This window comes from Callorhinus ursinus, unplaced genomic scaffold (genome assembly GCF_003265705.2).
Source record: "Callorhinus ursinus isolate GAN/ISIS: 27379988/994484 unplaced genomic scaffold, GSC_fseal_2.0 scaffold2, whole genome shotgun sequence".
In the NCBI taxonomy this organism is placed as follows: Eukaryota; Metazoa; Chordata; class Mammalia; order Carnivora; family Otariidae; genus Callorhinus; species Callorhinus ursinus.
Genome location: NW_027397064.1, coordinates 20457536 through 20470655, shown reverse-complemented (window position 1 = coordinate 20470655; position 13120 = coordinate 20457536). Strand labels below are relative to the sequence as shown.

At 38.7% G+C, this 13120-nt stretch overlaps 1 pseudogene; it reads right to left on the bottom strand.

Moving 5' to 3' along the window:
• Window positions 1-9020: 9020 nt before the first annotated feature.
• On the bottom strand, window positions 9021-10441 carry LOC112807562 (epithelial splicing regulatory protein 1 pseudogene; annotated as a pseudogene).
• Window positions 10442-13120: the final 2679 nt, after the last annotated feature.

Sequence of the window (13120 nt, the reverse complement as noted above, 5' to 3'; positions counted from 1 at the left end):
AAGAAACAAAATGATGGTTATCTTCTTTTAAAGAAAGGAAAGAGAAAGATCTCTAGTAGGAGATAAGATAAAGACCTTGCAGGGAAACTGCCAATGGAGATACCAGGTGGCTACATGGCCATAGATCTTTTAAGAATGGGGAAACCAACTGCAGATTAAAGTTGTTTATATGGTGTGAGAATTGGTTTTTATGGCAACTTGACTAAGCTCTAGTACCCCAGTTATTAATAACACTAGTCTAGGTGTTGGCTGTGAAGGTATCTTGTGAATGTGGATAACATCTATAATCAGCTGACTTTAAATAAAGGCGATTACTTTTATTAGTGTGGTTGGGCTTTATCCAATCAGTTGAAGGCTTTAAGAACAAAAACACGTTTCCCGGAAAAGAAATTCCACCTCAAGACTGCAACATTAACTCCTGCCTGGGCTCCAGCTTGTATATATGTGTGTGTGTGTGTGTGTGTGTGTGTATAACGTATATATACATTTTATACACATTACATATATTATATGTTATATGTATATACACCTTATTTATACATTATATGTTATATACATACATACATTTTGTATACATTATATATATATATACACACACATATATATACACACACACACACACACACGTTATATATGTATATAATGCAGGGAACCTGAAAGGACTCCACTTTAGAAAGTTTCTATCTCTGCTGTTTTTCTGCTAGACCCCATTTATTCATGTTCTATACTTTCCTCTGAATAAGCCAAAGAAGCTATGTTCCCACTTCAAGGGGGGAAACAAGGAAGTTAGTCATTCTCTGAGTTTTATCCTAGGCCCGAAAGACCCAATAACATCTAAGAATGTTAGATGTCCCCAAACATGTCCCAGGACATTAGCTTCGAACAAACCTCAGTTGACACTGGCATCAATGCCCTCTACCTTCAATGATTTATGGAATAACACCTATTGTTCACCTGACACTCACCTTTGATCAGACCCTACCCTGGATTCCCAAAGAAACATGTACCCTGGGCCCCTTTCCAATATAAATCCCTAACCCTAAACAACGACGAGACTCATTCTCCTTTCCTGTCCAAGTCTCACAGACTCTCCATCTGCTATTCTCTACCTGTCATCCACGCTATTCAATAAACTCTGCTTTCACATTCTTTGGCTCATGTTTGATTTCTATCTTACATGAAGCCAAGGACTCTCTTGGCTAGTCCTGTGGGACCCTCCTCCAGGTCCTGGGACTCAGCCTGCCTGCATCATATATAATGTATGTATATTTATATATGTATAATTGCACACATACATATATAGCATTTGTACATATGCATATATAACAAATACATATGCAACACACATGGATATACATACATACAATATATATACATATGCAGTCAATCCTTATTATTGGTGAATTCTGTATTTGCTAATTTGCCTACTCACTAAAATTTATTAGTAACCCCAAAATCAATACTCAAGATGGTTTTGCAATCACTCATGGACATTGTGCACAAAGTAGTGAAAAGTCTAGTTGCCCAACGTGCATGTTTTCATCTGAGGTCAAACAGGCAAATCTCTGCCTTCTTTGAGCTCTCACGACTATAAACAAGTATCCTTTTCATGGTCTAGTTAGTGCCATATTTTTGCATTTTTGTGCTTTTTGTTGATTTTGCTGTTTAAAATGGCCCCCCAGCATAGCGCTGAAGTGCTGTCTTGTGTTTCTAAGTGCAGGGAGGCTAGGATATGCCTTGTGGAGAAAAGACATGTGTTAGGCATGAGTTGAGTTCAGGGTTAATGAATCATATATATATAAGGTGTCTTTAGAATAGAAACACACATGAAACAAGGTTATGTGTTGCTCGGTTGAGGAAAATGTTGCCACTAGTGGCCCCAGGAACCCAATCCTGTATTTCTTCCAGGACCAATGGTTCAGTATTTGCTAATTCAGTATTTGCGGCAACTAACAGAACATAACTACTGTGCATTGTGAATAACAAGAATCAACTGCATGTACATATGCATAAATATATGTGTGTATCTATCTCTTATTAGTTCTACATCTCTGAAGAATCTTGGTTGATACACACAGCTACCATCATCCATTGTCCCCAGTGCTCCCAAGAAAAACTGGTAGGGAATGGAGGAAGCAAGAGAGAGAATGGGAAGCCAGGCACAGAAGCAATTTCACAGGAAATTGCTCCTTCCCTGGCTGTAGTCTCCCCAAGAGCACATAAATGCCCATGTACTTTCCACCCCAATGGAATGCAGGGCCAAGCCTGCTGGACTGAAGTAGCTTCAAGCTAGAGGACAGAGAAGGAAGTCACTAATAGGTATCAAGGTGACACTGGAAAAAAGGGAACCACCCTCTGTCTTTGTAAACCTCACCCCTAGCACCTAGATAAGTGCCTAAATAGACGTTGAACACATAAATGATCCATCCTGCTGCATTTCACTAAGATTCTCATGTACAAACAAGGCAGAAAACCCACCATTCTCAGTACTTTTTCATGCTTCTCTAGATCACAGCTGTTGAAAATATTTGTGAAAGGGAAGAGTTTTGGAAATATCTTCATGGCTACTTGACAGATAATTTATTTTATAGAACCATATGATAAAATTAAAGTTGTTAGTCTTTTGCCAGAAAATTTTAACAGCTTATCCTAACAAGACAGGGAGAAGCCATACATGATCAATACAACTTAGAGAAATACAAAACGTACATTGCCAAATCAGAAAACCCTTCCAATCTCTCACTTTCTCTTTGTCCTTCTTTTGCACACATGCACATGCATGCATGTGAAAAGTTACTATTTTTATAAAAAATTTTCTACACTCACCATAATATTCAAATGTAAGTAAAGTAAATAAATAAATATCAAGATATCAGGTTAATCTGATATTAGGCTATTAAGTGTAGTTTTCTACAAGGTATCTACAAAGTAGGGAAAGATATTTGTATGTAAAATGTGGTATCTGTAGGGATAATGTCTAGAATGATACCTGCCTTTTGGAAGAGTCACACTGATACTATGTAACTTCCGGAGCATAGAAGTCTTGCTGATTCTTCAAATGCTGTGAATACATTTTGAGGCAGGCAAGAAGGGCTGGATTACTCCAACAGGCAGTTGAATTGCTCAACCGTCAGGGATAGGTCCCCATCACCAATAGAACCAGGTCCCAACTCCTTAGCATAGCATGTAAGATCTTTCACCAGTGGTCCCCAACCTGTCTCTCCAGGCATACTTCCTGCCCCTTCCCCCATTCAATAGAGCTTACAATGGAACCACCCAAATTATTCATGCTCTGTGCCATGCTCTGGCATGCCTGCCTATCTTCCTCCTTCCTGTTTCTTCTGCCAGGCATATCCTTATCTTTATGGCAACTCTTACTCACTCTTCAGAAACTACCTCAAATAAGCTGTGAAGCAACCCCTGATACTCTTACTTCAAAGTAGGTAAGTCAAGCCTACCTCTGTGCTCCCAGAGTTCCTTGCCTGGTGGGACTTTTATCCATACTGTATTTTAACTGTATGGTGTCTGAGCTAGCTAAGGACAAGGACTCTATCTTATTTATCTTTGTTTCCTACATGCACTGGCACATGACAAGTTTTCAATAAATTAATTATGGATAACTTTCTTATTTTAGTAACAGTGATGATATGAAATCTTTGGAAACTGTAGATAGTAAGTGAATTATTTGTTATCTTAAGGATACTTAAGAGCACTATAGAGCAAATAAATAAAAATTAATCAATCAAAAAAGTCTCTCCTAGGAGGAAATAAGTATTAACAGGTAAACTCCAAAAAGAGTGGAGAATGATACAATAAAAATGTTAATCTAGGTACTTAAATACAGTAAAGGTTTTGTCAAAATGGGAATTCGGAATGAAGGCTTACCCTGAGACTTGGGCAGGAAATTACTTCCCAGAATTGAACAGATGCTAGAGAGTGAGGCCAGTATCTAGAAATGGAAAGAAGTATAACCTGACCTGGATCCTATCTGGAGAAAAATGTGTGGGGATGAGGGAGGATTCTAGTCAAGTGGTCTCTGCCTGGGAAGTTCAACATGAGATAAAGGGTAGGCATTCCAGTAGATAGAAGACTGGAAATGGGTGGTGTAGAACAGGTAGTACTCAGAGGTCAGCCAGTCAGGTGGCTGACAGACATCAAGAATCTCTGGAAACAGGCCCCCAGACCTGAGGCTACAGGTCAAGGGTAAGACTCTAGGCTCTAAAGAAGGCTGACAATGCAGTCTTAGTGAGACAGGAGTACCAAGTGTGCTATCAAAACAGAAACTGAAGCAACAAGTAAGAAGACAGGAATACAAACTCTGGAATTAAGATATATGATGGAAGTTTTATCAAAGCACAAGCCTCAATATGATTACCAACTCAGGGCACATTGCCAACTTAGAAATGGCAGCAGGGTTAGTGAAATGCTGAGTCATTGGAGCTCCTCACTAAGGGCTCCTAGAGTTCCCCCAACCAAGAATAGGACTGGCCCCAGCCGCTGCTGGACTAAGCATACTTTGGGGAACCAGGAATTTAGGTGAGGGGACAGAGAAGAGGCAGGGAACCAGAAAGGTCAGCATAGATTTCAAAGAAAAGTGATAAGGGCATTTGCAGGGAAGGCTGGTTCTTTCTTCAACATGTTAATGAATATTTAAAATATGCAAATGTCAACAAAGATGATGTGTGATGAAAGGAAGGAAGGAGGTCCAACCTGCCAGATGAAGTCAAGGGCTTGAAGAGCAAAGAGGCTTTGAGTTGTTGAGAAAAGGGAGGCAGAAAGAAGTGCTTCAAAGAAAAGATGAGTTGATTCATAGTTAAGCAGCTCTGAGATGATACATCGAAGACTTTAGAAAAGAGAAGAGGAGATGAGAAAAAAATCAAGGGCAAAAGTGTAGAAAAGGACCCTAGGACAAGCTAGTACAGCTTATTTTGATACCACTTTATGCCCCAGTAGATAAATTTGATCCCATATAAGATACGTTAAGCAGGATCATACAAACATGATCAATTTTCATCATGAAAATATTTTTGGAGCTTATTTCATTAAGCCAAGTTGATTCTTTGATCAATTTTCTATACAGGACAGTTAATTCTTTTTTTCCATTTTTATCTTTAATGTAACTGAAATTACTTCTATTGAAATTGCTCTTTTCCAACTTAAATATTACTCTCAAGCTATGATTATTCTATTGGATTTCTTGAAAACATCGTATTTTCCCAATTATAGCTTCTGCTATTGTGATTTTTCTTTGGAAACTCTTCTAACAAACTCAATTTTCCCAAGTCAAATTTGACATGTCTAAATTTTGTTAAGAAGATTGTGGTATCAGATTTTATTCTAGTATCAGATTTTAGTGATTCATAAACCTTATCATGTGAAGTTTTAGCTTTTTTAGTTTTATTTTATGATGACTACTTATACTAACTTGAATTTTGTGTAGTTTTTCCCAATATGCTTCTTCCATAGATTTTTAATCTTTTAACAATTTTTATAATGTATAATTTTTATAGTTTGAAGTTTTATTTTGGGCTATTTTGACCAAAAATACTTATTACAATATTTACATCATGGAGTACTCTGCAGAAACTGACAAAAAGAACAAGGTTTCTATGAACTGCTATTACTGTAAAAGAGCAAAAGAATGTATGTACTATGCTATCTTTTGCCTAAGGTAAAAGGAATATCCATAATATACATAAACACACATTTTTACTAATTTTTGGAAAAAGAAACACAGGTTAAATAAACCAGAAACTAATGGCAAACATTATCTATATGAATGGGTAAATGGAGTGAGACTTCTCTGAGTATGCATTTTTTATATATTTTTCTGTTTTGAACCATATACAAGTATTGCCTATTCAAAAACTAAAATAAAAAGAGACTGAAAAAAAAAAACTCATAATGAATCTAAACAGTAACAAATGAATCTAACAAATAATCACTCATAAAAATATTCATTAGTTTGTATTTAATTACAAGGTTATTTATTAGAAAATTAGGAGTCATTTTTGTTCAGATGGCTTACTAATATCTGGTGAATTCAGTTCTCTAGCATGCATCTGTTCCTTTGTACAGCTATGTGCTAATTGTTCATGCTACTGGTAGAAAAGCAGAAGGGAGAGTGTAAAAGTCCTTCAGTGATGGACAGACAGTTCAGCTCAGCAAATGTGTCCAAAAAGAATCTATGTTCTCATAATGGGGAGAACGACTAGCCCAAGGTTTCCCCAAAACAGAATAAAATGGCAGCATGGCCGGGCTGGTGGGGGATTCACCTGGTACCCAGCTAGGAACAATCTCTGAGGTTTGAAGGATATAACAGCTTTGATCTTAGGCAAAGCCAATGAAATCTATCAGCAACAAAAAGGAGCAATGTTATGAAACTTTAATAATAAAGACAAAAAAGTAAAGTTATTTTCATTGCAAGAATAAGAAGGGAAAAAATGACAACACACTGACCTCAACAGCAAAGGCCTTTCCAAGGGGCCTCCTGAGGACTCAGGGGAAGGAGTCAGTGGCTAGAAGGGACGTCCTGGGGCTTTATGTCTAGTCCAGGTTGTACAATCTACTTACGACTGAGGACAAGTACACTTGATCTCATAAAACCTCAAATGCCTAGGGAGGGAAATCACAGTGAAGGAACAAAGCGGCACTGCTCATCTCTGGATGGTCTCTGAGAGAGAAATCCCCCGCTTCTCACCAAGTGGTATCTGTGAAAGATTAACCCTGACCAACTGTGAAGATGAGCCCAGCCTGTGGAAATGGGTTACCAGGTAAGGATTAGGTAAGGGGATAGGTAGATTCTCTTGTGAGAAGACCCCCAAATTTTGCTCAAGATCTAGGTTTCAAGAATCCTCTACACAGCCCCGTTTTTTAAACATTAGTCTTTATTTTAGCTTCATCTCTAAATGCAAAGTATAGTGCAAACTTCCATGTTTTACGTATTTATGGCAGGACTTTTTACTACTACCAACATTTTCATGCAATGACCCTCTCCTGAACTTCACATGTATTGATTTTAAATCTATTCCATAATAAAGCTAACTGTAGAGGATCAACTACAATATTATTTCAGTTTTAATTGGAGGTTTGTGTAAATAGTGCCTGGCTTGCACTGAAACATGGATTTCTGCTTTCTTCTAAAGTTTCAAATTGCAAAATAGCCACACTCTCTGGATCCTTTCTAATGGTTTCATCCATCGTGGACACTTCTCCCTATAGCCTTTCACATTCACAAGCTGGTTTTTGTTTTTGTTTTTAACACAATACTGGTGATTGGCTATCTAGCAGGCAAAGTTATGTTCATGCTGTAAATGTTAATTTGGAAGCTCCGACAGGGCCTGTATATACCAAATTGCTGGAATAAAAAAAGTACCAGGCAGTGTAAAATGTCTCAGTATCTTTAATTAGCCTGCAGACATATTTCACTGCACAGTTTATTATATATAACTGGATGCTCAACTCTTGTTCAAATTATTGCCTTTAATACCGGATACTTTAGGAATGGTTAACAAATTACATATTGAAGAAAATGACCTTGTGTGCCAGTCATTTCACCTTCTACTTCTTTAAGTGAAGAATTAAAACAATTATATTTAACCCTTGGGCAAACAATAAAATGCATTAGATATTGTTGGAACGATATGCGCAATCAAGCTCAACTATTATATTTTACATATAATTAATGTAGCATTTCAAAAATACCAAGAGCCAAAATGTAGTAAAAAATCAGAAAGAGAGAGATATGGAGAGAGAATCTGGTTCTGCAAGATTTCACAGTCAGTTTAGTTGATCTGAAATGAAGTATTCTTTATATTCTAACTTCTAAAATTCTACTCCTACCATCTTAAAAAAAACCCCAGCATAATTAACATCTTAAAACAAAAATTAACATCTTAAAAAAAGACAGTATAATTAACAATAGTTCATGGGTTATCCAGACTTCTTTGGCTTTTCTTTTTTTACCCTACTGCCATTCTTTTGTTGATACATGACTATCTGCTAACTTCCATTGAAAGTTATTTAAAATCCATATCATGGATAAGAGCCAGAAAGAAGAATAAGATTAATGTGAGATGGGATCTTCCCCATGCAGATGCCCCCTGCCTCCCAAAAAGTCAAGAGGGGTGGAGATGTGTGGGTGACTTGGAGCCAGCAAAGAGGTACAAGAAAGCAGAGGAATAGAGAAAGAAGCAGGTGGCCACCCAGAAATGAGCAAGGAACATTGCATTGTGAGGAAAGTCCCTTCAAGTGCAAACTGTAGGGCCATTTACACACTGTTTGATGAAAGACGGCTCAGAAGTCATCACTGTGAAAAATGATGCAGTGATGTCAACCCCCAAGTTTGGTTGGTATATTGGAAGTCACGCCAAAAAGAAAAAGTATTTGAAGAGGTATTTCACATTCTCATCAACGTTCTAAACATGGGGATTTTATTTTTGATGGCAAGTGTAAACTAACCTGAATAGGTGGTCTTTACAAATTTTTTGATGCTTTAGCTCTGTAGCAGTCCCCAAAGCAATAGGACATTATTACTCTCGCCTCCAATTTTTTAAAAATGCAAACACTTCACCACATGCTCTATGACAATGTCTTCTTGTCCACTGGGTAGGCAGATGTGAATGTGAGAAAACTTTGAAATGAGACCAATAACTAGCATGAGTATAAGGGATCCATCATAGTGTTTTATGGGTGTATGTTTCTTTTTACTTTGAGAATCCATTTTTAAGAAAGTAACCAAATAACACTTTGAGTATAAATGGCCAGTTTGGTCTATGCTTTTTAACTCTTCTGAACCTTTTTCTACCCTACAGTCTTGCCTCCAGATACCACATAGAGAAGGGAGAACCAATCTCCAATTTTTTTTTTTGAGTGGGAAAATACGATTTTTATTTCTTTTAAGTTTGTGACTTAAGGATTCTAAGACCTTATTCTTGAATTACTTAGTGAGAGGGCACACTTGTGCAGAAGACAGGGAGATGGAGAATGAAAAATGGAAACACACAAATGAAGCTTCCATAACAGAGTTCTTGATGGAGATGGTACACACTAGTATTTTTTTTTGTCCAAGACTTAAAACTTAGGAAAGACCAATGATGCCATGTTAGCTGGAAGTAATGAAGTCACCCGATTTCAAATTCACATTTTAAGTGCCTATTTGCAATCAGCAAGGAGCCAGGCATGCTGCTTGCTACAAGGATTTGGCTTCACTGGCTCAAATTTTTTACTCTACCAAAAGATAGGGCAAAAGTCCACTGTCCAATCATGTTTGCTGAGAATACTGCAGCCTGAGTATAGACAAACTTCCCCTGAAGTTGCTAGAAGTTGTCATATCTGACGGTTTCAGGATCACCATACATCTTTCAAACACTGGGATAGTACGCAGTGTAGTTCATGAAGAGCTGAGTGCCCGCTGGGTAGTAGGCTGTGGAGGGCTGCAGTGCCCGTGGATTCAAAAGCACAGAGGGCTGATAAATGGCAGCCTCAGTAGGAATAACTGCTGCAGGAGCTGGAAATGTGTAGGAGGGAGGAGACAGGCATGGTAACTTACATGGTGGTGGGGATAAGCCATTTTGATTTAAAGTGTCCCCCATTAACACAAAGTTCATCTCCTCAGCTGAACACTGAAAGACTTCAACATATCTGTCCTTCATGGTTTTTTTATGACACTTCTGTGCAGCCATAAATGCTCTGTCCGCAGACTTCATCTGGATAAAGGCATCTCCTGATGGGCGGCCCTGGTGATTCAATACCATGTGAACCCCATGAGTTCGAATATCTGTGGAAAGTCCAGAATGTCCTCAATTGTGGCCGCATAGGGAAGACCTCAAAGGCGTATACACTCTCTAACATTTGTAGGGGGTACGAATTGCTGAGGTAGCACTGGAATAATGGGAGGGGTTGGAAGTGGAATAAGAGGGGCCGAAGAGAATCGACTCAGCACCTGCTGGACTTCAGCTGCTGTGCTCCTGAAGAGTTCAATGTATCATTTACCCAACACGTCCTTATGCTTCCTCAACGCATTCTGTGCATATTCTTCACAGGCAAAGAGGACAAAAGCATCCCCTGTTGGCCTACCATCTGGATAAGTAACAAAGAGGATGCCTTCCTTCCCCCCAGTGATGGGGCAATGCTGTCCAAAGAAGGCCACCACTTCATCCGCTGTGGCTGTGAAAGGGAGCCCCCGCATGTGGACAATGACTTGATTTTCCTTGGAGAGAAATTGGGCTACCTCACTGGATGTACCACCAGCAATTTTAAGAAAATCTTCACCTGTTGCTTTGTAAACCTCAATGTATCGGGTCCCCATGTGATGTTTGTGCCTCTGTAATGCTAGAGCCAATCTGTCAGCGAATCTGTCAACATCCCATCCAAGTAAGAGAGCACGCTCAGCATGAAGACAGATAAAACCCGATGTGAATCCTAGATTTTGTTTTCCCATGAGTTTACATTGATGCTTTCTATAACCAAAACAACAAATTGCCTTGTTTCAAAGTCTGGAATTCCAGGATGTGCGTGTCACTGTCTAATCTCACCTATGACTTCTCTTTGACTAGTTTATTTAGAAGAAACCAATCCTCCCTCCTATTGTAATAATGAATTTTTACTTAATGTTTCAGCTTACTTGTTTCCCTTACCTTATTTTTTGGGGTTCTGTTCTCTCTTCATCTTGACCAAGTGTTGGCCTAAGGCAGGGTCTAGAGGATGGAAGCTCTCAGACAAATCAACAGACAGGTCAAAAGCCATTTCCAGCATTGAAGTTTACCTAGTAAGAGAATGGCATCCTTTATTGTTTCTGCTTCCCTGAAAACCAAAATACTTGGAGATGAAGAGGGAAAAAACGCAGTGAAAGAAAAGCAAAGGGTCAGAGTACACAAAGTAACTACTGGAACTCAGGGCTTGATTCAAGCCCTAGATCAGCAAGTAATTAGTCTGGTACTCTTTGGTGGAGTCTATGAACATAATAAAATCTTTTCTTAGATCACTAAGTTTTAGGGTGGTTTGCTATACAATAATAGTAACCATAATACCTTCCAAACCACTCTGGGTATTATTCGAGATATGTTCAAGTTCATGGAAAAGTCAGAAGAGCACCACCTGAGAGGAAGCAACCTGTGGGAGCTGTGAGGGTACATAATACTGGCTGAAAATAGCCCAGACCACCACACTTTCTTTCTAACTTTCATTATCCTGGAGGTTTTGATAATCATTCTCTTGCCTTTTTTTTTTTTAAGTGGCCTTATAAACCTTGAAGGCATCCTTCAACAATATAGCTTACTTCTGTCTATTTAAACTTTATATAAGTGGAATCAGGAATCATATTGTATGCCTTCTCTTGTGCCTTACTTCTTTTGCTCAATATTAGGTTTATTTAAGTAACTTACTTCTTAAAAAGTCAGGTAAGCTTCACCAAGCAGAATTGTATAGAAAAACTGAGTCCAACTCAGTCCCTCATAGCATATGTGATGGGGAAAAACTTCACAGTTGGTGCCTTCTGAAGGTTCTTTCATGCCTTCCTTCATTCTAGCCTTCCTTCGTTTGTTCAACACATATTTACTCGTGCTTAACTTGAGCTAGGCTCTGTTCAAGACTTTAGGGAGACAACCATGATTAATATAAAGTTCTGTGTTTTCATGGGACTTACATTTTAGTAGAGGGAGATAGATAATAATCAAACTAATTTATAGATGATGGAGTATAAGTGCTAAAAAGAGGAAGAGGGGGAGAAAAAGGAGAAAGGAAAAATCAGAGTAAGAGTTTATGCTTAGAGAGAGTGATGGAGAGGAAGGTTGCCTCTCTTATGCCCAGCCATGGTTTATCTTTTAGATCCCTCGGAACATCACCTCATAATCCCTTTTCAATCTCAACTCTCCACACATGGAATCCCAAACTCTTTCATCTCAAAACTGCACCCCTTTCTTGTCAAGAAAAGAAAGCTACTTTCCTTCTTGAATTTTGCTAGCATTGGAGCCTTGATCTTCAACCAAATCCTAGGGCAGTTTTTCTTTCTTAGATTTTTCAGGCTCTGAGGAAGGGTAACTGGGTTCTGCTCCCTTGATGTGGGGAAGACGCTGAACCATCAAAGGTCACAGCTGGGTTCCTCCCTAGTGTACTCCAAGGCAAACACATCTCACTACAGCAAACATTAATTTTCTTCTAAACACAACACAGTTTAGTCCCCTATGAGGAAATAATGTTTCTCTTTGTAACATGGCCTTGATTGCCCTGCTTGTGAAATAACAACCCAGGACTCATTACGATAAGAAGCATATGACTACTTCCTGGTACTGTTTCAATTCCAGCCTTACTTGAGAATGGTCGGAAAAATCTCCAAGTATTTTCTGATAGCCCCTGGGAAGAGAGGTCTCAATTTGCCTCCCCACAACCTTAGGTGAGAAATTTGGGCATAATTCCAAATGCAAAAGAGATGAAAGGATGTTTTTAAAAATCAGGGGACAGGAATCATCACAGCTTAACTTTGGGATGAATCTTAGAACAATGATAAAATGTGATAACAATAATAGTACTAACAAGAACAACAAGAATAATAAAGGAGTAGAGAAAACCAGTCAGAAAATGACTTCAGGTTTCTAGATGGAAAGCAATGAGCTCTGAACTAAAGTCAGGAATCAGTAGGAAAAGTCAGAGACCGATTCAAGGCACATTGCAGGAAGAAGTTACAGAGCTTGGCAACAAATTAAACAGTAGGGCACTGGAGAGATGCCAATTTTTCATGTTTGGGGGATCATATGAAAAGGAGTAAGGGACAAATAAAGAAGAGGAGGGTGATCAGGGGCAGGGTTGTGGGACAGGAAAGGAAAGTCAGCTGTGAGCATGTGAAGTCTCAGATGTTCACAGACATCCTATACTGTGTCAAATTCCTAAATCCTCAAGTCAAGGAAGACTTCTCAGAAGCAGTTTGAAAAGAAGTTAAGAATGTGCGCACAAGAATTAGGCAGATGTTGGTCTGAATCCTGCCTCCACTCCTTGCTGCTTGTGTGCCTCTTGGCAAGTTACTTTCTCTACTCAGCATCTTCATCTGTAAAATGAAGTTAATACTGCCTCCCTCACAGGTTTAAGTGGGAGGATTACATGAGAAAATTTAAGTAGACCACTTTTA